The sequence below is a fragment of the Muntiacus reevesi genome, chromosome 2 (assembly GCF_963930625.1).
Source record: "Muntiacus reevesi chromosome 2, mMunRee1.1, whole genome shotgun sequence".
Taxonomy (NCBI): Eukaryota; Metazoa; Chordata; class Mammalia; order Artiodactyla; family Cervidae; genus Muntiacus; species Muntiacus reevesi.
Genome location: NC_089250.1, coordinates 250,827,378 through 250,854,864, shown reverse-complemented (window position 1 = coordinate 250,854,864; position 27,487 = coordinate 250,827,378). Strand labels below are relative to the sequence as shown.

Below are 27,487 nucleotides of genomic sequence, written 5' to 3'. Positions count from 1 at the left end.
TCAAGAAAAACAAAACTTTTAAAATGGATCAGAAAACAGTAGACAAAAACAGTAAAAAATTATTATGAAATAATATCAAAAATAAGAACAAAAACTCTTCAGCTGATGAACACTCCTCTCCAAAAAGAAAAAGGAAAGGAAGAAAGAAAAAGAAACCATAGAGAAAACTACAACAATGTCTCAAATTGAACCATATATTGTTAAACCAGTATTTATAGATATTTTTCAAAAACCTTAAATCAAATATTCAATAATTCAGAACAGAAATAGAACAGAATTGGGCAAAAATCTTCACTTCAGAAGATGTGAAATAAGAGATAACTGGTCTCATGAAAGAAACTGAAAAGACAAAAATTATTTTAGAAATCAAAAATAAATTATAAAGTACTCAAGAGAGAAAAGGATTGGATGAAAATACAAGGGGCACTGAACAAAATCCTGACTATAACCAAGGGAATAAAACAAAATGAAGGGAGAGTATAATAAGGTTCAGGGAAACGTTATAACATACCAGAGAAAGAAAGAGGACCCAACATACATAAAATTAAAGAGCTAATATTTAAAACTAATAAAAAAAACAAAACCAAAATAAGAAAACACATGAATATTATAAAGGTCTAAGAAGGGCCTGGGAAAACTGACACAAACAATTCTGAAATCTATGAAAAATACATAATTAGACTTTAAAGATAGAAAAAATTATTTGGGATCACTTGCAAAGGAAGAGAAATCAAACTGGTATCAGACTACTGAGCAGTAACCTACAAATGAAGATAGTAGGAAGGTAGGAATCAAATTATTTTATTTAAACTGATGAAATTGAACAGTGAAATCCTAAGTAAGCAAAAGAAGGACATTATAAATAACAATATCAAGATAACCACTAGAACAAAAATATAAACCTTCCAAAATGCCAAGGAAAATACAAAAAGGGAGGAACATTATACAAAATGAAAGCGAGAAAATGTAGTAACATACATGTGTGTGTATGTGCTCAGTCACTTCAGCTGTGTCTGACTCTGTGGCCGTGCAGACTGTAGTGCTCCAGGCTCCTCTGTCCATGGGATTCTCCATGCAAGAATGCTGGAGTGGCTTTCCATGCCCTCCTCCAGGGGATCTTCCCCACCAGGGAATGAACCTGCATTTCTTACGTTTCCTGCATTGGCAGGCAGGTTCTTTACTACTAGCACCACCTGGGAAGCCCCATAATATATACATATATATATTAATATAATATTTTGTTAGAATTGTGTCATTTCAATAAATATACACTGATTTACCATTCCTGTTAGAAAAAACTCACAACTTTGAATTAACTCACAAAGCCAAACAACTCTAAAATGTATTAGAGAAGCTCATCTAAAATAGAGTAATTAAATTATTAAAAATACAAGGGCTAGACAATGTATTCTATGCAAATAGAGCAATAAGAAAGTAGGTATTGCAATTCTGATATCAGACATGGTAGAACTAACACCAAAAGCACTGCATACTAAAAAGAACATTTTATGATCTAAAAGTCAATTCAAAATAAATATATAATAGGAATATCTATGTGCCAAATAACACAGTGAGTACCATGATAAAATAGAATCAAGAAGATGCAAAAAATAAAGAAAACAAAAAGAAGACATCAACATACCAAACTCAATATAAGTATTCAAAAAATATAAAAGGATGAGGAATATATAAACTAAACAAGCTATGTGAATATCTTTAAACTCCTGTAACAAGTAATTTCCTTTTTAAGTACATATGAAACTTTCATAAAAATTGACTAAATGCATGTGTCTCAAAGAAAAGTTCAATATATTCCATAAAGTAGAAACAATATAAAAATATTTTGATCATAACAATAGAAGTAGAAATTAAAAACAAAAGATTATTCCACCAGATAGTAATAAAATTTAATAGCAATGTCTTTGGTGAAAGGGGAAATATAAACTGACATACTAAATGGTGCAGTTAGATTTTAAACTACTAACAAGATCAAGAGCTGATGTGAATGTAGAATAACTAGAACTGTCATATGCTGTTTATTGGAAAACAAATGAAAACTTTGGGCAAAAGTTGGTAGTAGTTTAAGATGTTAAACATTTATCATATAACTCCTAGGTAGTCATCCAGCAAAAGTAAAAATTTATGACCACAAAAAACCTGTAGGAAAATGTTTATGGCAGCTTTATCACTAACAGCTGAAAACTGGAAAAATCCAAATGTCCATTAGCTCGCTAATAGATAAACAGATTATGGTATATATGTATAATGGAGTACTACTCACACACAAACATAATAAACTGATACATGCAACAACATGAATAAATCTTAAATTCATTTGCCAACTGAAAGAAGTCAGATATAGGCTGCATACTACAGAATTCTATTAACATGATATTCTCAAAGTACAAACCTACAGTGGCAGATAGCAGATCAGTAGTTGCTAGGGGATAGGTATGGGACCTGAGAAATGATGATAAAGGATCATGAGGTAACTTTACAGACTTACAGAAATATTCCTTATCTTGATTATGGCAGTAGTTTACAACTGTTTATATTTGTCAAAACTCATAGAACTATATTCCTAAAAAGTGAACTTTACCATATGTAAATTAAGCCTCAGTAAAACTGACTTCTAAAAAAGAAGCAATCAGGGAGTGGGAAAAAAAAATTACACACAGGAGAACAAAGATCAGAATGACTCCAAATAATCTTACAACACAAGGCAGAAGGCAATAGAATACTAAAGTACTAAAAACATTATATATCCACATTAAAAATAAATCTTTTGGGTTTGCCTGGTTGTCTAGTGGTTAAGAATCTGCCTGCCAGTGCAGGGGACATAGGTTCGATCCCTGATCTGGGAGGATTCCACATACTGGGGAGCAACTAAGCCTATATGCCACAACTACGAAGCCAGTGTTCTAGAGCCCGTGGGCTGCAGCTGCAGCTACTGAGCCTGCAGGTCCTAGAGTCCATGCTCTGCGTCAAGACAAGCTACTGCAACAAGAAGCCAGTATATCTCAATGAAAAGCAGGCTCTGCTCACCTTAAATAAAGAAAGCCTACACACAGCAATGAAGACCCAGTGCAACCAAAAATAAATAAATAAATCTTTCAAAAATGAAAGTTAACCAAAAACATTTTCAAGTAAAAACAAAACAAAAACAGAATCCATTACCAACAAGCCATACCATAAGCAATGTTAAAGGAATTTCTTCAGACAGGAGAAAACAAATGAAAATTTGTATCTACAAGAAGAAATGGGCTTCTCTGGTGCCTCAGATGGTAAAGAATCTGCCCACAATGCAGGAGACTTGGGTTCAATCTCTGGGTGGGGAAGATCCCTTGAAGAGGGGAATGGTTACCCACTCCAATATTCTTGCCTGGAGAATTTCATGGACACAGGAGCCTGGGGAGGTCGCAAAGAGTTGGGCAACAACTGAGACACTAACACTTCACAAGAAGAAACAGAGTGCCAGAAATGGTAAGATGTAGGCAAATATTAATAAAATTTACTCTCATTTTGTTAATTCCATTAAAACCTCCTCACAAAGAAACTGCCAGACTTGGATGGATGCATGCCGTTTTCTATCAAATCTTTGACAGAAAATATTACTAATCCTATACAAAATCTTTTAAGAAATAGAGAATATAACACATCTCAGATCATTTAAAGTAGTCAGACAGCATTGCCCTAATGCTAAAATCAGAAAATCAAAATAAAGCAAAACAAAGACCAATCTTCCTTATGAACACTCTAAAGAAAAAAAAACTTTAAGATCACATTAAAAGATAAAAACAATCAGGATATACTATGTTCATGGATGGAAAGAATGAATACAGTAAAGATGACAGTTCTTCCCAAATTAATGTAGAATATACACATTAATTCCTATCAAAGCAATTCCTGTCAAAACCTAAGAAGATTTCTCACTAAAATTAATATAGAAGATCAAAGCGCTAAGAATAAATAAGAGAACAGCTTGGTATGGGAGTAAGGGGAGCAGTTTAACCTACAGAATATACTGTCTTCTTTCAGAGATAAGGAAATTAAAACACCATGTTATATGTGCAGGGTGAGGCAAATGAAATGGACTAAACAAGCTCAAAAACAAAGGCAAACATATATTTATAGAAACTATATGGGAACATGACATTACCCATTCAGTGAAGAAAGGATGTCTTATTCCAGGGCTTGTAAATTTTTTCTATTAAGGGCCACATGGTTAATACACTAGGCTTTGAAGCTCATATAGTCTCTCTCACAGCTACTCAATTCTGACGCTGTAGCACAAAATCAGCCAGACAACATGTAAATAAGTGGATGTACCTGTGTTCTCATAGAATTTCATTTATATAAACAGATAGTGGACCAGATTTGGCCCATGAGCATGTTTTCCAAATAGCAACAAAAATTTTTTAGTTAAAATCATTTTTCACACATAATACACAAAACTGAGTTTCAGGTGAAGTAAAGTTTTAGTGCAGGAAAAAAAAAACACTTGATGATGTAAATTATATTCAGGATAAGCTACTGGAATTCCACAATAAAAATCATTTTAATATAAGGCATCCAAAACATTAAGGCACAAAAATTACTTTAAGTCTTTAGGTTGATCAACTATTTTCCTAATTAATGTAAAAAGATACAAAATCTCAACTGTGAATGACCTTCCTACAATTCTAGAAAGCACTTCAGTGACTTCTCTAAAATTCTCAACCCAGTGCTCATCTGAAAGTGCTAATACAACTGCTTCAGGGTTTCTCACTTTCCCACTTTCTTCAGAACAAGTCTCAATTCAGAAATTAAATGATGGCCATTTTAAAGAAGTAGAACATTTAGCTGCTTTGGCTGTTTCTTTCTACTTTTAAGAAATAGAAATACACTTCTAGAATACTTGACTGGAGTTCTTCCATATAGATTTAAAACTCCCTGAAATTGATATAAAAAATTTTCCTATATGTATCATATTGTACACAAAAGCTTCAAGGTTTTTCTTGCTTCTTAAAGGGGATTATGACCTCCCATCTCCCCCAACCCCAAGAAAGTTAAACTCTCTTAAACCTTGGTTCCAGAGACTGGACATACAGAAAATCAAGTTGAATTATCAAATTAGAAAGAAAATAGAGGATTTTCATAGTTATAGACAGGGCATGTCAGACAAAATGTTCATTCATACTATAGAACTCCTTAAAGTGGTTCTGAATCTTAACTTGAAAGTCAATAGATGGAGTCGTAGTGAGGGGAGTCAGATCATAATAGACACAGAAGATTAATGAAGAGAAGACTTTTCAATGGGAGTTTGTTTGTTTCGCTTTTTAATGTTTTTAATGATCAAGCCTCAGAGTTTCATTTTACTCCAAAAGATCTATTGCGTTTGTTCTAAGATCCAGACAGTACTCACAATGCCAATATGAAATGTATGTGTCAACAGGGTCCGAGCAAGAACAAAATAGTCATGTTTTCGACAGGAATCCGCTCATTCAGAGTCAGTAAGTTACTTGGGGTCAAGATCTTACATTTCTGTATCCTTTTATACAGAGCTGGCACTTGCTGCTTTCCACGGGAACTTTATTGCGTCTCAGTTGGGAATAAGTGGACAGCAGCATCCTATTCCTTTATAAGGAAAGTTCTGGACTCAGTTTGTGAGATGTGGGGCGCTCCCCAGGTCGCTCGGGAGTTTCCCACCCTATCACGGGCAGGTAGAAAGTTCCTGACAGTGTGGGTGATGAAGAGCGGAATATAACTAGGAAAGAGGTAGGAGGGTAGGAATGAGGCGGGAGTCAAGTGCGCTTGGGGGAGGTGTAAGCACGTCAGAGTTCGAGGGTTGCTACTGAGGAGGGTTAGAAGGTGAGAGACACCAGTTCGTTAAAGAAAAGGGAGGGGAGACTCCCTTCAGGAGCGACAGAAGCGGGGCGTGAGCGTCGTCTCAGACGCGAGGAAAACGTCGTGAGGGAAGAATCTAGAGGCCGTGAGGAGGAGAACGGTGAGCCTGCCTCAGGAAGGGAAGTTCCAGCCCGACTGAAGTCACCCATCTCGAGGCGACCTGTTTAACGCAGCGCCCCTGCTCCTCGGCCGCCCTTTTAGTCATCCTCCCCTCAGGGTCTCTCACCACCGAGTTTGTTGGCTCCCGCAAGACGGCCAGAACCATTGTCACCTCGTGAACTGTCCGCGCCACAAATTCAAATCAGAGTTCCTGAGCCTAGCGCTCCGAACTTCTCCCAGAGTGAAGGACAGATGGACCAATGGAAGCCCCGCTGGCCTCAGACGTACAAGGTGGTGGGCGGAACGGAGGGACGGGGTGGGCAGAAGAGCGTTGTCCTGACGACGGCTTCCGGTGCTGCGGTGACTTACCGCCGGAAGGCGAGAGTCCGCGGGAAAAGCGGTCTTGTTAGGTGATCACTGTGGTGTGGGGATGAGGCGGTCTCCTCAGGAGTAACCGCGGGCCTGAGCCACGGTCACGCCACTATCCTTCGTTTCCTTTAGTCTTCTCGCTCACCAAAAGATTTTCCCGTCCAGTTATAAAGTGCAAGTTGTTTCCCAAAGGTAAGCGTGTAGTATAACACCACCCCCTTGTTTTTTGAGGGTAACGGAAACTTGAGTCCACTTTGTCACCAGGGAGCGGGTACTAAAAAAAAAAGAAAAAAGTGAAAGTTTGGATTTCTAAACATTTAGCAAAGTTTTACCGTGTGTATTTTTACTGTATTGTACGCAGTTTGTAGTCTTGAAATATTGGGTGCAATTTGAGTTACAATTAAATTTAAAATTCTAGTTCTTTAGGACCCGCAAATTTCATCTGAACCGGGTATATTAAAGACCTTTAATTTAAAAATTTTATGTAACCATCTAGAAGCTTCTCTAACTTAAGTTCTTAATCTCCCATAAATCTCAAGTTAGATGGTATAAGATGGGCAGGTTCTTTGCGTTCAAACCATTACAAGAATCAAACTAATTCAGCTGAGGTGCCTCCTTTCATAGAGAATCACTTGAATCTAAAATAATTGAAACCAGATGCTAAGCATGGATCCTTTAGTTCAGTGTGTATCTCTTGGCGATAATGGTCTCACTTCAGTCTCTCCTTTATGGAAGAAAGTAAGCGCTGTTGAAATGATGGAGGAAAAAATAAGGGTTTTTACCGACAATTATTAAAAAAAAAAAAAAGAAACAAACTTAGGAGCTTTGAAACACATGTTTTAACAAAAGTCGTTGTTAAATTCTTGTCACCAAAATCTAAAAGGAAAAGTTCATAACTTATCTGCTTATCAAGAAGAATTTCTTCCTTTACACTTAAGACAGGGAAACATTTATGAAAGGTTAGATCTATGTGTTTAGGTTCCTGCCAACCCTTTTCTTAAAATTCCAACTTCAAAACTCCCTGCTAATGAGCACTTTTCCAGCTGCTTGGATGAAGCATTCTGAATAACTTCCTCAGCCTGGAGGTTAGAAATTTCATTAAATAAAAAATTAAATATATTAGAATACTTAGGTATGAAACATTAACGAACTGAGTAACAATCTTCAGAAGAAGAAGCACTTAAGAAAACATAGGCCACCTGCGTTGCGGAGTCATCTAAAATGATGAGATTTGATAGATAGGCCAGATTTCAAAAGAGAATGTTCTGTGAGCTGCTTATTGCCCTCATAGACCATTTGAAAATAAAACCAACTCTCAGCAGAAGCCCAAGAGGCATTAGAGGTGAACTAGACTATCCTTTGGATGTCAGTATTGTACTGAAAAAGTCAGTTACAGAGGGAAATGCCTAAATTTTATAAGGATTTAGAACTTTAATTTAAAAGTGTATAGTGACTATAGAGTTTAGAAAGGAGACTTGAGTCTAAGTGAGATGAACTTGGGAAAACAGTGTTGTCTGTAGTAGCATTTGACTTTGTACTCTCCATTCATCTTACCTAAATGTCCTCTTACTCCTGCTCTTTTGAATCTTATCTCTCAATACCCAGGTCAAATTCTGAGTTTTTCTGAGCTGTAACTAATAGTTAACTGTCTCCTTCAGAACATCTATAGAATTAAAAATACACTGTTTATTTGGCTTTTTTCTTTCCCTTTAGGCCTGGTAATGTTTTTCTCCTTTATGTTGATGAATGTATCTTACATATAACTTGCCTTATCTGTTGGATTCTAAGCTACTTAGAGTTTTATTCACCACTGTACATGGCAGAATGACTTGAACATGGTAAACCTGTTTTTTTTTTTTTTTTTTTTTGGCTGTGCTGGGTCTTAATTGCACCTTGGGGGATCTTCATTGCCGAGTGTTGGATCGTTATTGCCAGGTGTGGGCTCTTCGTTGCAGCCTGTAGGATATAGTTCACTGACCAGGGATTAAACTTGGGCCCCCTGCGTTGGGGGCACGGAGACTTAATCACTGGACCTCCAGGGAAGTCCCAGTAAACATAATTCTGATGTAAAAATGCCACTGTTAGGATTAATACTAAATATAGTGGCAGCTGCATTAGTTTGCTAGGTTTGCTATAACAATACCACAGACTTGAGAGTGTAAACAACAGAAATTTATTTTCTTACAATTCTGGCGGCTGGAAAGTTCAATACTAAGGTGTCAGCAGGGATAACTTCATTCTGAGGCTTCTCTCCTTGGCATGTAGTTTTGTCTTTGTCTTCACATGGTCTTTAATTCATGCCCACCTGTGTCCAGATTTCTTCTTATAAGGACATCAGTCATACTGGATTAGGGCCCATCCAAAAGACCTCATTTTAATTTAATTACCTCTTTAAAATCCTTATCTCCAAGTTGGTTGCATTCTGAGGTACTGGGGATTAGGACTTCAGAATATGAATTTGGGGGTACACAGTTCAGTCCATACAATAATCAGCATTCAAAAAGCAGAAATGATTGGCGGTAGTTGTCCATTAGCACTCTCATCTTTAGATCTGTAGATAACATAATTGTGTACATTAAGTTTGTGTAAGATAATAGGGAATGGAAGTGAAAGTTGCTCAGTTGTATCCGACTCTGCGAATTCTCCAGGCCAGAATACTGGAATGGGTAGCCTGTCCCTTCCCCAGGAGATCTTCCCAATTCAGGGATCGAACCCACGTCTCCCACGTTGCAGGTGGATTGTTTCCCAGCTGAGCCACAAAGGAAGCCCTGGGAATGGAAGAGCCTGTAGTAAATTAGAGAATATTTGCCAAAGACTTTCAAATTAAAATTTGTCAAAAAGCAGAAAACACAACCCACACACATACACCAGCATGCCACACAATCCTGGGTCATCCAAACAAACAAACAGCAACAACAAAACAAGCAGGCTGATTGGTTTTGGCCCACAGGGGGCTGGTTTACAAAAACCACCGGCATATTTCATTTGGAATCTATAACCTCTTGATACTGGACATATTAAGTATGTTTTTCCATATTCAAAAGACATTTTCTCCAGACCCCATTGGTTCACACATAACTTTAAGTACCTGCTTTGTTGAAAGAATTGTACTAAGTGCCTCACTGAGGTTAAATCCATGAATTTGTCCACATATATCTGATTGTTACAAGGACATCCAGTTTTTGATTAAATTTACAAAATGTGTGGGCTTCCTAGGTGGCACAGAGGTAAAGAATCTGTCTGTGAATGTATGTTCGATCCTTAGGTTGGGAAGATCCCTTGGAGAAGGAAACGATATCCACTCCAGTATTCTTGCCTGGGAAATCCCATGGACAGAGAAGCCTGCTAGGCTACAGTCCATGGGGTTGCAAAGAATCGGACACGACTTAGCGACTAGACACCACCACCACCATAAAATGCACAACCATGCATAATTTAGTATTTTGAGTGGTACAGGTTTATCCTATAAGTGAATTAGAACTCTGAAAAAAAATCTTTGAGATTATGTGCTCTGATAAGGTCAAGGCTCTGATCTTAAGTACAAGTGGAGAGGACAGGACACATATATGAAAATAATTATAGTGCAAGATAAAAATGAGACCATAGGAGAGTTATAAAGTACTGTGGGAAATTAAAGGAGGAAAAGATTTCTTCAAGGTTGGTGTATTACTAAAGTTATTTAATGCAGTTAGATTATTCTTTTTTTTTATAGCACTTGGTACTTCTAATATAGCATTAATCAATGTGTTATATCTAGAGAAACAAGACTACAGTATTCTTGCCTGGAAAATCCCATGGGCGGAGGAGCCTGGCAGGCTACATTGCCATGGGTTTACAAAACAGTTGAACATGACTTAGTGACTAAGCAACAACAAATGTCTTATATATTATTTGCATGCGTTCACATTTCCCCAGTATAATCTGAAATACTCAAGAATATTTTAATCTTTATATGCTTCAGTCTTATGTTTAGGGAGAAGGCAATAGCAACCCACTCCAGTACTCTTGCCTGGAAAATTCCTTGGACAGAGGAGCCTGGTAGGCTGTGGTCCATGGGGTCGCTGAGAGTCAGATGCGACTGAGTGTCTTCACTTTCACTTTTCATTTTCCACTTTCATGCACTGGAAAAGGAAATGGCAACCCACTCCAGTGTTCTTGCCTGGAGAATCCCAGGGATGGGGGAGCCTGGTGGGCTGCCTTCTATGGGGTCACACAGAGTCGGACACAACTGAAGCAACTTAGCAGCAGCAGTGTTGTTTAAAAGTATTAGGGTCACCTCGGTAACTTTTTTTTTTAATTAGAAGATAATTGCTTTACAATGTTCTGTTAGTTTCTTCTATACATCGTGAATCAGGTATGCCAAGTTGCTTCAGTTGTGTCTGACTCTATGCGACCCCATAGACGGCAGCCCACCGGGCTCTGCCCTCCCTGGGATTCTCCAGGCAAGAACACTGGGATAGGTGTACATATATTCCCCTCCCTTGTGAACCTCTCTCCTCTGCCTCATCCCACCTCTCTGGGTCATCAGAGAGAACCAAACTGAGCACCCTGTATTAGGTTGGAACTTTTTAACAGTAAACTTTTTTCAACTCTGGCTCTGTAGATTCTAATTTAGTAGGCCTAGAGAAGTGGTAGAGAATCTCTGTTTTTAAAACGTTTCTCCCGCTTAATGATTCAGATTATCAGCCCCACTTAGAACCTTCTGCCTTGAAGCACCTGGTATGTAGTATGCTTTCAATAAGTTCTTGTTACGTTAAATCAGTGGAGCTGTGATTTAGTAAGATTAATAAGGCCCCTGTGTGTAGGATGAATTAAAGTGGAAAATATCCTAGAGGCAAGGAAATCCTATTACACAAGTCCATCTAAGAAGTGAAGCAGCCTTAAACTAGAGTAGAGGCCATAGGAAAGGAGAGAAATAGATGAGAAATGTTGAAAAGGTAAGAGTCTACAGAACTAGGTAAACTTTATATAAGGCACTAGTTCACAAAACTGTGTGTGGCTAAAATTTACATGAGGTGTTTATTTCATAAGCAGGTTGCTGGACTCTATGTATGAACTCCTGTTTGCTTGGTCCAGGGTGAAGCACATGAATTTGCATTTTTAAAAAAAATTTATACTGGAGTATAGTTGATTAACAGTGTTGTGTTACTTTCAGGTATACAATAAAGAGATTCAGTTATGCATATTCATATATCCTTTTCCCATTTAGATTATTACAGAATATTGAGCAGTACTGTGCTATTGAGTAGGTCCTTGTTGGTTATCTGTTTTAAATATAACTGTCAGTTCCCAGTTCCCAATCTGTCCATTCCCCATCTTTCCCCTTTGGTAATCATAAATTCATTTTCTAAGTCTGTGAGTCTGTTTCTGTTTTGTAAGTAAGTTCATTTGTATCAGTTTTTTTTAGATTCTGCATACAAGTGGTATCATACAATATTTGTCTTTCTCTGACTTCACTTATTAAGATAATCTGCAGATCCATCCATGTTGCTGCAAATGGCATTATTTCATGCTCTTCTTTTATGACTGAGTAGTATGCTTTTGTATATATGTACCACATCTTCTTTACCCATTCATCTATTGATAAATATTTAAGTTGCTTCTATGTCTTGGCTATTGTAAATAGTGCCACTATATATATTCTGTTGCATGTATCCTTTCAAACCATGTTTTTTTTTTTTTGATATGAGCCCAGGAGTGGGAATGCTGAATCATATGGTAGCTCTATTTTTAGTTTCTTAAGGAACCTCCACACTTTTCTCCATAATGACTGTTTAGTTCAGTTCAGTTGCTCATGTCCAATTCTTTGGGATTCCATGGACTGCAGCTCACCAGGCTTCCCTGTCCATCAGCAACTCTCGGAGCTCGCTCAAACTCACGTCCATCGAGTCAGTGATGCCACCCAGCCATCTCATCCTCTGTTGTCCCCTTCTCTTCCTGCCTTCAATCTTTCCCAGAATCAGGGTCTTTCCCAGTGAGTCAGTTCTTCACATCAGGTGGCCAAAGTATTGTAGCTTCAGTATCAGTCATTTCAGTGAATATTCAGTACTGATTTCCTTTAGGATTGACTGGTTGGATCTCCTTGCAGTCCCAGAGATTCTCAAGAGTCATCTCCAACACCACAGTTCAAAAGTATCAATCCTTTGGTGTTCAGCCTTCTTTATGGTCCAACTCTCAACATCCATACGTGACTATTGGAAAAACCATGGCTTTGAGTATATGGACCTTTGCTGACAAAGTAATGTCTCTGCTTTTTAATATGATGTCTAGATTGGTCATAGCTTTTCTTCCAAGGAGCAAGTGTCTTTTAGTTTCATGGCTGCAGTCACCATCTGCAGTGATTTTGGAGCTCAAGAATATAAAGTCTTTCATGGTTTCCCTTGTTACCTCATCTATTTGCCATGAAGTGATGGGACCAGATGCCCTGATCTTAGTTCTCTGAATGTTGAGTTTTAAGCCAACTCTTTCACTTTCTTTCTTTTCTTTCTTTCTTTCTTTTTTTTTTTTTTTTTAGAAATTACAGCACTGTTGAGAGAAAAGAGGTGTTCTTTTTTTTTTCCTTTATTTTCATTAGTTGGAGGTTAATTACTTTACAATATTGTAGTGGTTTTTGCCATACATTGACATGAATCAACCATGGATTTACAGGTGTTCCCCATCCTGAACCCCCCTCCCACCTCCTCTTTTACTTTCATCAACAGGATCTTCAGTTCCTCTTTGCTTTCTGCCATAAGGGTGGTGTCATCTGCATATCTCAGGTTATTGATATTTCTCCTGGCATAATGGCTGTACCAATTTACATTCCCACCAACAGTGTAGGAAGGTTTCCTTTTCTCTACACCCTCTGCAGCATTTATTGTTTGTAAACTTTTTGATGATGGCTGTTCTTACTCGTGTGAGGTGATATTTTACTGTACTTTTGGTTTACATTTCTCTAATAACTAGTGATGTTTAGCATCTTTTCATGTGCTTCTTGGCCATCAGTACATCTTCCTTGGAGAAATGTCTGTTGAGGTCTTTTTTCCATTTTTTTGATGGACATGAGCTACTTGTAAATTTTGAAGATAAATCCTCTGTCGGTTGCTTCATTTGCAAGTATTTTCTCCCATTCTTTGGGTTATCTGTTCTTTTGTTTTTGCCATCCTGGGATGTAGTCAAGATGTGGGCTCTGCTGCCTTCTTTTTTTTTTAAAAAAAAATGCAAATACTTATTTTTGGCAGTGCTGGGTCTTTGTTGCTTTGTGTAGGCTTTCTGTGGTTGTGGCAAGTGGGGGCTACTCTTCGTTGCCATGAGTGGGCTTCTTCTTGCGGTGACTTTTCTTGTTGCAGAGCACAGGCTCCAGGTGCTCCAGCTTCAGTAGTTGCAGCATGCAAGCTCAGTAATTGCACTCATGGGCCCTTGAGTGCACGGGCACATAGGCTTGGTCATTGCGGCAAAAGATCTCAGTTTCTCTTTGACATGTGGAATCTTCTCCTACAAGGAATTGAATCCTTGTCCCCTGCATTGGCAGGCAGTTTCTTATCCACTGTGCAACCAGGGAAACCCTGTCTTTTTGTTTATGATTTCCAATGCTATGCACAGGTTTTTTAGTTTAATTTGGTCCCATTTGTTTATCTTTTGTTTTTATTTCAATTACTGTAGGAGATACTGCTGCAACTTAAGTCAGAGTGTTCTGCTTATGTTTTCCTATAAGAGTTTTCTCGCTTTCTTTCTTTCTTGCTGTGCTGGATCTTCATTCCTGCACGTGGGCTTTCTCTAGTTGTGGCAAGTGGCAGCTTCTTGTTGATGAGCTTGGGTTATAGGTGTGCAGGCTTCAGTGGTTGTGGCATGTGAGCTTCTTCAGAAGTGGTGTTGAATGAAAGTGAGAGTGATCACCTTTGTCTTGTTCCTGATCTTGGAGGAAATGCTTTCAGCTCTTCACCATTGAGAATGATGTTTGCTGTGTGTTTGTCATATGTGGACTTTATCATGTTGAGGTAGGGTCCCCCTATGCCCACTTTCTGGTGAGGAGTTGTTTTTTTTTAAATCATAAATGAGTGTTGAATTTCGCCAAAAGCTTTTTCTGCATCTATTGAAATGATCATTTGGTTTTTATTGTTCAATTTGTGGATGTGGTATGTCACACTAATTGATTTGCAGGTATTGAAAAATCCTTGATTCACAGGATAAATTCCACTTGATCATGGTGCATGATCTGTGTAACATGTTGTTGGATTCAGCTTGCTAGTATCTTGTTGAAGTTTTTTGTGTGGATGTTTGTCAATGATATTTACCTATAATTTTCTTTTTGTGTGATATCTTTGGTTTTGGTAGTGGGTGATGGTGGCCTCATAGAATGAGTTTGGGTGTTTTCCTTCCTCTGAGGGTTGTTTTTTTTTTTTTTTTTTTTTTTTTTGCAGGAAAGGGGAAATAGTTCAGGATAGGTGTTAGTTCGTCTCTAAATTGTGGTTTTATTCTCATGTGTTCTGCCTGGGGTTTGCTGTGCATCTTGGAGCTGTAGACTTATATTTTAATTAATTTTGGCAGGTTTGTCTAGTATTTTATCAAATATTTTTTCTGTACTTTTCTCTTTCTCCTTTCCTCTGGGACTCCAATTTTAAGCGTGCTAGATTGCCTAATTTTGAACATACACATCATTAATGATCTGCTACCTTTTTTTCATACTTTTTCTTTCTGTGTGCTTCAGTTTAGATAATTTCTGTTGAATTGTCTTCAAAGTTATGGATCCTTTCTTCTAAACTATTCAACCTGCTATTCCATTCAGTGATTTCATTAATCATTTTGGATGTTATATTTTTCAGTTCTAGTGTTTCCGTTTGATTTTTAATTTTGGTTTTTATATCTTGACTGGAATTCCTCATGTTTTTACTCTAACTCATCATCACTCAAAAACTGCTGAAATTTCTACTTAGTTCCTTTAGTCTTTTGTCTGTAACTTTCTTCTAGGTTTCATGGATATCACTCTGTACATGCACAGTTCAGGAGTCAGCCAAGGATCTGAGGAGAGATATTGTGCAGATTTTGCTACCTTTCCCTCTTGGCCCCCAGTGGCTTCGCCTTTATGGAGGCTTTCAGTTTCAACTTCTAGCTGCTCCTATAGCCTCAAACTCCCAACTTTTTATCCCTCAGTTCCCCAAACTGTTGCTTTTTGTTTAAGTACTATTCCATGTGCACTATGCAGACAAGGAGGTAATCTTAGCAGAAAAATATAGATCTTATTTATTGGCTACTCTTCTTTCAAGGGTTATATCCCCTTTAGTTTCTACCTGCTATTGATTGCTCCACAGTGCCTTCCAATTGTTGTTTTCTTTTAGTCAAAATTTATAATTGTCACTGTCAAGAGTTATTGAGTTGAATGTACTTCAGTACTTAAGAGTACCAAGTATCATTAAATCTGTATTTTTAAATGGAAAAAACAAAGGTATGGTTTCTAAGAAATTGTTGGCTATTGGTCAATTGCTCAGTCATGCCCAACTCTTTGTGATCCCATGGACTATACAGTCCGTGGAATTCTCCAGGCCAGAATACTGGAGTGGGTAGCCTTTCCCTTCTCCAGGGGATCTTCCCAACCCAGGGATTAAACCCAGGTCTCCCACAATGCAGGCGGATTCTTTACCAGCTGAGCCACAAGGGAAGCCCAAGAATACTGGAGTGGGCAGCCTATCCCTTCTTCAGCAGATCTTCCTGACCAAGGAATTGAACTGGGGTACCTGATGCAAAGAGCTGACTCATTGGAAAAGACCCTGATGCTGGGAAAGATTGAGGGCAGGAGGAGAAGGGGACGACAGGATGAGGTGGTTGGATGGCATCACTGACTCGATGGATATGGGATTGGGTGGACTCTGGGAGTTGGTGATGGACAGGGAGGCCTGGCGTGCTGCGGTTCATGGACTTACAGAGTCGGACATGACTGAGCAATTGAACTGAATTGAATTCCTGCATTGCAGGCAGATTCTTTACCAACTGAGCTATGAGGGAAGCCTGTGTCTTGGAGTATATATCCAAACTCATATCCATTGAGTCAATGATGCCATCCAACCATCTCATCCTGTCACCCCCTTCTGCTGCTTTCAGTCTTCCCCAGCATCAAGGTCTTTTCCAATGAGTCGGCTTTTCACATCAGGTGGCCAAAGTATTGGAGCTTCAGCATCAGTCCTTCCAATGAATGTTCATGGTTGATTTCCTTTAGGATAGACTAGTTTGATCTTGTTAGTTTGTGAAAGGGACTCTCAAGAGTGTTCTCCAGCACCACAATTGGAAAGCATCAATACTTTGGCATTCAGCTGAAGCATATTGTGTATGCAGCTATATTTAGAGAAGTAAAAAGACATCTCCTAGAATGGGTAAAGAGTTAGGTAATATTCTTTCAAAAATAATTTCTGTTATTTTAATATGGTGTAAAATTATGGGCTGTGGTGGGCATGAAAATGTCCTACTTCCACCTCTTTCTTCAGGGACCATAATTGACTGGTGGATCCAGGTACTGGTATGTTTTGGAACCCATTCCCATATTCATGTCAAGGCCCTGATTCCCAAGTGATCCTTCTAGACCATGAGTCCATATGGTGCCGATTGCAATCCAGGTTCCTATAAGATAAGGGACTGTGTTAATGGAATATTTTGTCTAAAGGACTCCCATTTGACTGGTCCAAAACCTTAGATGTTTTGCAGCCTGAGATTCTTCCTACCCAGTTCTCTCTCTTTCCATTTTTCCTTCACAGGTATCCTAAGGCTTTCTTGCCCTCCTTTGCTCCCTCTTTGTTGCCTTTCACAGGTAAATCCTTTAATAAGTGTTTCACATGCTCAATCCCATCTTTGCATCTGCTTTTTGGAAGACCCAGACTAATACATAGACTCAAACTATTAACAGAAAATTGACCAAAGTTGACTTTTGAAAAGAATATTTTTTAGAGAAAAATACCAAATAGCATATGTAGCAGATACTCCCTCCTCTTTGAGGTAGAACTTTATTTCCATCTGCTTGGATATGGGCTGGACTTAGTAATTTGATCCCAATGAATAGAGAGGAATTTGCCAGTCCTTTTTTTCTTTTTTACTACCTCCTCCCCCACACACAAACAGACACATGAACATTTTTTTTGACATTCTCCCCCACACTCCTGATGAAGTTTTAATACCACAAATATACTTTATCTGTTTATGTATTACATGAATATCAATGTTTAATGCATAGTAGAGTAAAATTTCCCCCCAAGATCAAATTTTTATTCCTTTAGGGGCATTGTCATAACCCTTACAGAGAATGCACAGCATAGAGTATAGATAGGGAAAATTTCTAACTTACTCCAGGGGAAACTGGCAAGTAATCAAACAAGTGATCAGAGTTTACATCACCAATGGTGATATCTTGTTAATGCTCTATACCTTAAGTATGATGAAATGCAAAGAGTATTTAGCCTCTGTGATAGTCTACCCAAAAAGCTGTAACCCCAGTCTTATTGTGAGAGAACATCAAACAAACCAAAAATGAGGGGCATTCTATAAAATATCTGACCAGTACTCTTCAGGAGGGTCATGGTAATGAAAAGACAAGACTGAGAAATTGTCATGTATCATTGAGATTATGGAGACATGACTGCTAAATGCAATATGATGTCCTAGATCCTATAAGGGAATGCACTCTACGATCTTTGTAACTTTTCTGTAAATTTAAAATTATTCTAAAATTAAAAGTTAAAAGCACATGAAAAAAGTAAAAACCATTGTGTCATCAGTATTCATTATATGAAAATAATGATTCTAATATTAAAAGTAAATATGTAGCAATTACTAGAACTATAAACATTGAGCTAAACTGAAAATATCAGTTTTCTACATATAATACTAGTAAATTAAAAAATATGGTACATATATTTATCAAATTTAGTGAAGCCTATGATGCAGTGTCTCATGACATCTATGCACAATTAATTCAGATTGTTCTGGATATAAGCAAAGTCACACGGATTCAAAACTGGCTGCAGAATCATAAAAAAATATTGATAAACCATAAATGGAAATGGATCAAGTTGGGTAATATGTGTAGGTGCTGCCGGGATCTGTATTTTGTCCTATCTTACATAGCAGCTGCATTAATGATGTAGAAGAGGGAGTATAACGGATGTTAATGAAATTCACAGATGATATTAAATTGGCAGGTGATGCAAATAACAGTAAGAGCAGCAAAGCAATATAAAGGTACCCAGAGAGCTCAGAAATATGGAGTGGAAACAACAAAATGAGATTCTGCCCCTTCCAAATAGAAACTACAACTGCTTTAGGAGAAAAACAATAAAATAGGTATTCAGAGGGAGCAAAATCTGAAAGTCATTAAATGATCAAAAGGCCTAAGGGTGAAAATGAATTATAAAGTAGATACGAATTTATGACATAGTGATTTTGAAGATTATGGCTACACATACTGCTTGCTACAGAGAAAGAGCAGAAGAGTCTGTTCTTCATACTAATGATAAAATGACATCGAAAGACAGAACTCATTCTGTGTCAAGTTGTTACCTAACTGCCATCAACACAATAGGGGTAGTAATAAAAATGATTAAGCTGTGAACACTACAGAGAAGTATATTCACCTTCAGCAAATTATACTGAGCTATTTGATTAGTCTTGCCATTCGTAGTTGCTGATTCTACTTCATATCCCATATAGGTGACCCTTCCTTCAAGATATATAACTTAGGTTAAACCTCAGAGCAGTTTACCTAACTCTTTAATCTTCTCCCCTCTATCCCAAATTAAATTTACAAACTGCTTCTTTCTAATATGTTCTTAATTTATATTCAGTTATGTATAGGATTCCTTGATTGCTCATTAAAACTGACTTCTGCCTTTGTCACATCTTCATCTAAATGCTCCAACCCTTATTTACAAATACATGCATATGCCCCTACCAGCAGCCATAGAACAAAGAGCATAAGCAAAAGTAACATCTGAGGAGAGTATTGGAATTAATACTTAAGTAAATAACAACCAAAATAAATAGATCAGAATTCCTATAACAATGTAATATTCTAATGATTATAGCATGAATCAGATTGCCCCAAGATGTTATCATCCATTGGCAAGGAGTCATGTAGAATAATAAAAAATCTCTTTTCAGGATGACCACATATGCTTATAAAGTGTTATAAAATAGATGCTGTTTTTGCATTTGGTGTCTTTTTAAAATATAATTTTATTGGTGTATACTTGATTTACAGCGTTCTGTTAGTTTAAGGTGTACAGCGAAGTGGACCAGCTATACATATTTCCACTCTTTTTAGCTTCTTTTTACATACAGCCATTACAGAGGCACTGAGCAGAGTTGCCTGTGCTGTACGGTGTGTCATTGTTAGTTATTTCATACGCAGTAGTATGTACATGTCTCCTGGAGGAGGGCATGGTGACCCACTCCAGTGTTCTTGCTTGATGAATGCCATGGATGGAGGAACCTGGCAAGCTATAGTCCCTAGGATCATATGGAGTTAGACACAACTGAAGTGGCTTTGCATGCACGCATGCATGTATATGTCAGTCACAATTTCCCAGTTTATCCCTCCCTCCCTTAACCCTGGTAACCATAAGTTTGTTTTCTACATCTGTAACACAGCTTCTGTTTTGTGGATAGGCTCAAATGTACCTCTTTTAAAAAAAATTCCACAGTAAAAAAATATCATAATTTACCTTTTTTTGGTCTGACTTAGTTCACTCATTAGGACAATCTCTAGGTCTATTCATGTTGCTTCAGAGGACATTGTTTTGTTCATTTTTATGATTAATATTTCTTTCTATGTACATGTACCACATCTTTATCCATTCCTCTGTGAGACAGGTTCCTTCCATGTCTTGGCTATTGTAAATAGTGCTGCAATGAACATTGGGTTCCATTTATCTTTTTGAATTTATGGTTTGCTCTGGATATATGCCCAGGACTGGGATTGCTGGATCATAAGGCAGTTCTATTTTTAATTTCTTAAGGAACCTCCATACTGTTCTCAGTAATGGTTGTACTAATTTACATTCCTACCAACAATTATATAAGAGAGTTTACTTTTCTCCATACCGTCTCCAGTATTTATTGTTTGTATGTTTTTGATGATGGCCATTCTGACCTGTGTGAAGTGATGTCTCATATAGTTTTGATTTTGTTGCTGCTGCTGTTGTTGAGTCACTTAGTTGTGTCTGACTTTGCAACCCCATGGACTTCAGGATGCCAAGCTTCGCTGTCTTTTACCATTTACTGGAGCTTGCTCAAACTCATGTCCATTGAGTCAGTGGTGCTGTCCAACCATCTTGTCCTCTGTTGTCCCCTTCAGTCTTTCCTAGCATTAGGGTCTTTTCTAGTGAGTCAGCTCTTTGCATCAGGTGGCCAAAATGTCAGAGCATTAGCATCAGTCATTCCAGTGAATATTCAGGGTTGATTTCCTTTAGGATGGGCTGGTTTGATCTCCCTGCAGTCCAAGGGACTCTCAAGAGTCTTCTCCAACACCATAGCTCAGCACCATCAATTCTTCAGTGTTCAGTTTTCTTTATGGTTCAACTCTCACATCCATACATGACTACTGGAAAAACCATAGCTTTGACTAAATGGACCTTTGTTGGCAAAGTAATGTTTCTGCTTTTTAATATGTTGTCTAGGTTTGCCATAGCTTTTCTTCCAAGGAGCAAGTTTTGATTTGCATTTCTCTAATAATGAGCTTTTTAGCCATCTGAGGTTTTTCCAGTGGTCATGTATGGATGTGAGAGTTGAACTGTGAAAAAAGCTGAGCACTGAAAAATTGATGCTTTTGAATTATGGTGTTGGAGAAGACTCTTGAGAGTCCCTTGGACTGCAAGGAGACCCAACCAGTTCATCCTAAAGGAGATAAGTCTTGGGTGTTCATTGGAAGGACTGATGCTGAAGCTGAAACTCCAATACTTTGGCCACCTCATGCGAAGAGTTGACTCATTGGAAAAGACCCTGATGCTTGGAGGGATTGGGGGCAGGAGGAGAAGGGGACGACAGAGGATGAGATGGCTGGATGGCATCACTGACTCGATGGGCATGAGTTTGAATAAACTCCGGGAGTTGGTGATGGACAGGGAGTCCTGGCATGCTGCGATTCATGGGTTCGCAAAGAGTCGGACACGACTGAGTGACTGAACTGAGCTGAAGCCTTCTTTGGAGAGATGTCTACTGAGATCGTCTGTCCATTTTTTCTTTGGGTTGTTTCTTCGTTGTTGAGCTGCATGAGCTGTTTGTATGTTTTGGAGATTAATCACTTATAGGTTATTTCATTTGCAAACTTTTTCTCCTCTTCTGAAGGTTGTCTTTTAATTTTTTTCATGGTTTCCTTTGCTGTGCAAAATCTTTTAATTAGGTTCCAATTATTTATTTTTGTTTTTATTTTCATTAAGAGGTGGGTCGAAAAATTCTGTGACTTGTGATGAAGAATATTCTATGTTTTCCTACAAGAGTTTTATAGATCTGGCCTTTAGGTTTTTAATCCATTTTGAATTTATTTTTGTGTACGGTGTTGGGGAGTGTTCTAATTTCACTCTAACACATGCCCCTGTCAGTTTTACCAGCACCACTTATTGAAGGGATTGTCTTTTCTTCACTCTATATTCTTGGCTCCTTTGTCCATAGGTGTGTGGGTTTACCTCTGGATCTTTTTATCTGGTTTCATTGATCTATATTTCTGATTTTGTGTCAGTATCATACTGTTTTTTAAATGTTTTAAATTAATTATTTTTGGCTGCATTGGGGGTTTTCTCTAGTTGTAGCATGAGGGCTCGAGCATTCAGGCTTCAGTAGTTGTGGCTTGCAGGCTTAGTTGTTGCGGCTTGTGGACTGTAGAGTGTGGGCTCAGTAATTACAGCACATGGGCTTGGTTGCTCAACGGCGTGTAGAATCCTGCCAGACTAGGGATTGAACCCATGTCCTCTGCATTGGCAGGGGGATTCTTAACCACTGGATCACCAGGGAAGCCCTGTTGAAAGATTTTTAATCACAGTTTCAATTCCAGTACTTTTAATTAGTCTGTTCATTTTTTTATTTCTTCCTGCTCAATCTTGGAAGTTTGTACCTTTATAAGAATTTGTCCATTTCTTCTAGGTTGTCGATTTTATTCGCATATAGGTGTGTGTACTAGTCTCTTATAATCCTTTGTATTTCTGTGGGGTCCCTTGTAACTTCTCCTTTTTCATTTCTAATTTTATTGATTTGAGTCCTCTCCCTTTTATTTGATGAGTCTGGCTAAAGGTTGATCAATTTTGTTTATCTTGGAGAACTACCTTTTAGTTTTACTGATCTTTTCTATTATTTTCTTTGTCTTTATTTCATTTCTATTTCATGTGCTATGATTTTTATGATTTCTTTCTACTATGGGTTTTGTTTGTTGTTCTTTCTGTAGTGGCTTTAGGTGTAAGGTTCAGTTCAGTTCAGTTGCTCAATCGTGTCCGACTCTTTGCAAACCCATGGACTGCAGCACGCCAGGCCTCCCTATCCATCACCAACTCCCAGAGTTTACTCAAACTCATGTCCGTTGAGTCAGTGATGCCATCCAACCATCTCATCCTCTGTTATCCCCTTCTCCTCCTGGCTTCAATCTTTCCCAGCATCAGGGTCATTTCTAATGAGTCAGCTCCTTGTATCAGGTGGCCAAAGTATTGGAGTTTCAGCTTCAACATCAGCCCTTTCAGTGAATATTTAGGACTGATTTCCTTTAGGATGGACTAGTTGGATCTCCTTGCAGTCCAAGGGACTCTCAAGAGTCTCCTCCAATACCACAGTTCAAAAGCATAAATTCTTTGGCTCTCAGCTTTCTTTATAGTCCAACTCTCACATCTGTACATGACAACTGGAAAAACCATAGCTTTACAGCTATGGTGTAAGGTTAGGATATTTGAGATTTTTGTTTCTTGAAGTAAGATTGTATTGCTATAAATTTCCCTCCCAGAACTACTTTTGCTGCCTCCCAAAGATTTGGATTGTCATGTGTTTGTTGTCATTTGTCTCTAGGTATTTTTTAATGTCCTCTCTGATTTCTTGAGTGTTCCATGGGTTATTTGGTAACATATTGTTTAGCTTCCATTTTTTAAAGTTTTTTTTTTTCCTATAATTGATTTCTTTGTTGTTGTTGTTGAATCTTTTTTTAAAAATTTATTCATTTTTAATTGAAGGATAATTCTTTACAATATCGTGTTGGTTTCTGCCATACATCAACATGAATCAGCCATAGGTATATACATGTTCCATCCCTCTTGAACCTCCCTCCTATCCCATCCTAACCCTCTAGGTTATCACAGAGCCCTGGTTTGAGTTACCTGTGTCATACAGCAAATTCCCACTGGCTATCTGTTTTACATATGTGTAATTGATTTCTAATTTCATAGCATTGTGGTCAGAAAAGATGCTTGATATGTTTTCCATTTTCTTAAATTTACCAAGGCATGTTTTTTGACTTTAGATGCGATCTATCCTAAAGAATGTTCATGTGCACTTGAGAAGACAGTGTTTTCTGTTGGTTTTAGAGGGAATGTCCTCTAAATACCAATTAAGTATCTTGTCTAAAAGGTCATTTAAGGCTTGTGTTTCCTTATTAATTTTCTGTCTGAATGATTTGTCCATTGATAAAAGTGGGGTGTTAAAGTCCACCGGTGTTATTGTGTTACTGTAGATTTCCCCTTTTATGGTGATTAGCATTTGCCTTATATATGGAGGTACTCCTATGTTGGGTGCATATATGTTTGCCATTGTAATACCTTCTTCTTTTTGGGTTGATTCCATGATCATTAGGTAGTCCTTCCTTGTCTTTTATAATGGTCTTTATTTTAAAGTCAGTTTTATCTGAAATGAATATAGCTACTTCATTTGATTTCCATTTGCGTGGAGTGTCTTTTTCCATCCCCTCACTTTCAGTCTGTATGTGCCCCTAGATCTTAAATGGGTCTCTTGTAGACAGAATGTATATGGGTTTTGTTTTTGTATCTATTCAGCCATTTTATGTCTTTCGTTGGAGCATTAATTCTATTTACATAAGGTAATTATCAACATGTGTGATCCTGTTGCCATTTACTTAATAGTTTTGGGTTTGTTTTTGCAGGTCTTTTTTACTTCTCTTCTTTTTTTAAAAGATTTACTTATTTTAAATTTATTTTTGGCTGTGCTGGGTCTTTGCTGCTGTGGACTTTCTATTTGGCAGCAAGCGGGGGCTACTCTTTGTTACTGTGCACAGGCTTCTCATTGAGTTGGCTTTTCTTGTTGCAGAGCATGGGCTCTAGGCTGGCTTCAGTAGTTTTCGCACATGGGCTTAGTTGCTTTGCCGCATGTGAGATCTTCCCAGACCAGGGATCGAACCCATGATCCTTGCATTGGCAGGTGGATTCTTAACCATTGGGCCACCAGGTCCCTTCTTTTGTTGTTTTCACTTATGGTTTGATGATCATCTTTAGTGTTGTGTTTGGGTTGCTTTTTCATTTTTATGTGTTTATCTATTGTAGTTTTTTGGTTTGTATTTCCCATGAGGTTTTGAAAAAGCAAGATTGTAGTTCTTGTTGCTTCTGGTGTTTGCCCTTTGGTGAGTGAGGTTGGTCCAGAGGGTTGTGCTGTTATCCCCTTGATGGGGGGTTTGACTGGTGGTGTGGTGACCAGAGCCTGCCCTGAATATTGAATGGGGCCTCCTCTTTGCTCTGTGGTTGTGACTGCCCTACCAGGGGCAGTGTCTGCTCCATAGATGTTGGAATAGAGGCCCCCATACCTGTTTTTAGCTGTGTTTCTGATCTGCAGTGTGAGATAGGCAGGATTGGAGCACTCCTTCTGGGAGAGAAGCCTCTGAATATTCCTTCTCTGGAGCTGTCCACTTGTGACTGTGCTCTGTTGTATCCCCTTTCACCCCTTGTGTGGGCTAACAAAATACAGTGTTGTTAGCAGTGTTTGCAGTCCCACCTTAACTGTGCGTATGTCGGCAGTTGGCCCTGGTGGCTCAGGCCTTGTTTTCACCAGGCCACTTGTGCAGATCCAGTGAGGTCAGGTCCCAGGGGCCTGCAGTAGCCTGGACCTGGACCTGCAGTGAGAGCTCTCATCCAGGCAGCGCAGACTCTGACCTTGCTCAGCCTCTGTGTGTGTGTGCCTACAGGCCGACAGTTGCTAAAGCCACACCTGTCTCAGCTGCAGGAGCGCTTGCTGTCCTTTCAGATATTTCACTGGTGGTGAATTTAGGAAGCCACTAGCAGAGCTGTAACTCTGTGGTTCATGCCACAGCATGGAGAGATTTCAGCTCTCTGTCCATAATCACATGGCTCTTAGGTCTCAGCTATGACTTCAGCCCCACCTCTGGCTATATTCCTCCCATAGGGGTTTGTTCCAGAGGTTGCTAGAGCAGATAAGCCTATCAGGCAGGTAGGATCCTAGGCGAGAAGGTGCCGATGTAACAGTTGGAATCTGCGGGCCCTCACATGGCAATCTGGGCAAGTGGACCACCCCAGTGGGATGGTGCTGGCGTAGAAGTACTGGGTGGCAGGAGTATGATGTTTGTGTGTGAAGGGAGGTGATAGCAGAGGCATACAAGCTGCCTACAGTCAAAGACCTTCCTCGTGCACGTGGAGGCAAGGGCCAGCATGTGAGGAGAGAGGCTGCAACGGCAGCCCTGTGCTTTGTACCAGTCAGTGATGGTGCTTTGCTTCTTTGGTGGGCTAGGATTCCTCCGTGAGCGTTTCTGGTTGAAGAGCTCCTCACCTTCATCCACTCAAGCTGTCTCCTTGCAGCCAATAACAGCAGTCCCTCCCTGGGTCAGCTCTCCAAACTACACATTCCAGCACCCGGCTCCTGTGTGCACTGGTGGACAGGAGTTTAGGCTGGGGCTCTTGGGGCTGTGGCACAGACCATCTGTGTCACTCTGTCCTGCCTGCTACAGGAGGATTACTGGGCTCCTCTCTGAGCTGAAGCTGCCTTATGTCCCAGCTGATCTCCCTGCTGGTGAGGGGGCTTCCCCAGATGCAGGACCTGCTCCTCACCTTCAGCTCCCTGCCAAGGGTGCAGGTCCCATTCCACTTCCTCTCCTCTCCCTTTTACCTTATTCTTTTCTTTCATCCTACCTAGTTACATGGGGATCTTTCTTGTTCATTTAGGTGTCCGGGGTCTTCTGCTGGTGTTCAGCAGATGCTGTTAGAATTCTTCATTTGTAGCTGTTTTATTGATGCGTCCATGAGGAGAAATGAACTCCACTTTCTACTCGTCTGTCATCTTGGAGAGTCTCTGTGCTTTTAAAAAGTTTTCTCAACACAAAAAAAGTATATGAATCTTCATTTTTTATGGCTGAAGAATAAGAATACTTATTTAACTTTCACACTTACATATTCAAAAAATACTCATAATCATGAGAGTATACATAATGTTTAAGCTCAATAAGTTCTACGTGGCAACAAATATGAGAATCAATGAGTTACAGAGGATATTTGAGATGTTGTCTCAAACTCCTCCTTATCATGGGCTCACAGACTTGAAGAAAAGACCACCCCCACATGGTTGGTGAAAGAGTGTTGAATGATAAAATAAGTTGGTTTTTCTTGTGTGTGTTTTTGAGAAACTGAGGAGAATGCTACATTGGAGGACTGGATCAAATCTTTTCTAAGGTCCCTTCTCATTCTTTGAGGATATTTTGTGTTAATCATTTGGCTACTTGAATGCCTGTAAGTACAGACACAATTTTTGTTGTCTTGAAATCTGTACAAAACAGAATATTACCTATTCACTTCTTTCAATAAACCTCCCCACTGTTGAACAGCTCTTCAAGATAAAATACAGCAAATTTCATATGTATTACAGCAAGAATATATAAAGTACAATAAGAACACCCTTAATTTGGGTTCTAGTTGCCTAGGTGGTATGTTTGTTTATTACATTATTCATTATTAGACAGCCTACTCTTAACTCTCATAACATTCAGAACTCCAAGTACCAGAAGGATGGAGAGATTAAAAGGTTAGACATAAGCACTTCTAAAATTAATCTTTTAAAAAACTTCATGATGACAAAAAATAAAAAGGGGCATGATGCTTCTGTACCTAAGCAGTTCATACTGTTCATTATTATCTTAGATATTTTTATAGCAAACTCCGAGAAGCTGCCTCCTTTATATTCTTGGAGTAGTTGTCAT

At 38.7% G+C, this 27,487-nt stretch overlaps 2 long non-coding RNA genes across 2 annotated transcripts in view; one reads left to right on the top strand and one right to left on the bottom strand.

Annotated features, from left to right (window-relative positions):
- The window catches only part of LOC136158724 (uncharacterized), a 168,863-nt gene extending 162,649 nt beyond the window's left edge, over window positions 1–6,214 (bottom strand). Inside the window, exon 1 of the long non-coding RNA XR_010661367.1 lies at window positions 6,113–6,214. This is a non-coding gene — a long non-coding RNA (uncharacterized lncRNA). The remainder of the gene's footprint in view (window positions 1–6,112) is intronic.
- A 200-nt stretch (window positions 6,215–6,414) lies between these two features.
- The window catches only part of LOC136161135 (uncharacterized), a 131,258-nt gene continuing 110,185 nt past the window's right edge, over window positions 6,415–27,487 (top strand). Inside the window, exon 1 of the long non-coding RNA XR_010661689.1 lies at window positions 6,415–6,546. This is a non-coding gene — a long non-coding RNA (uncharacterized lncRNA). The remainder of the gene's footprint in view (window positions 6,547–27,487) is intronic.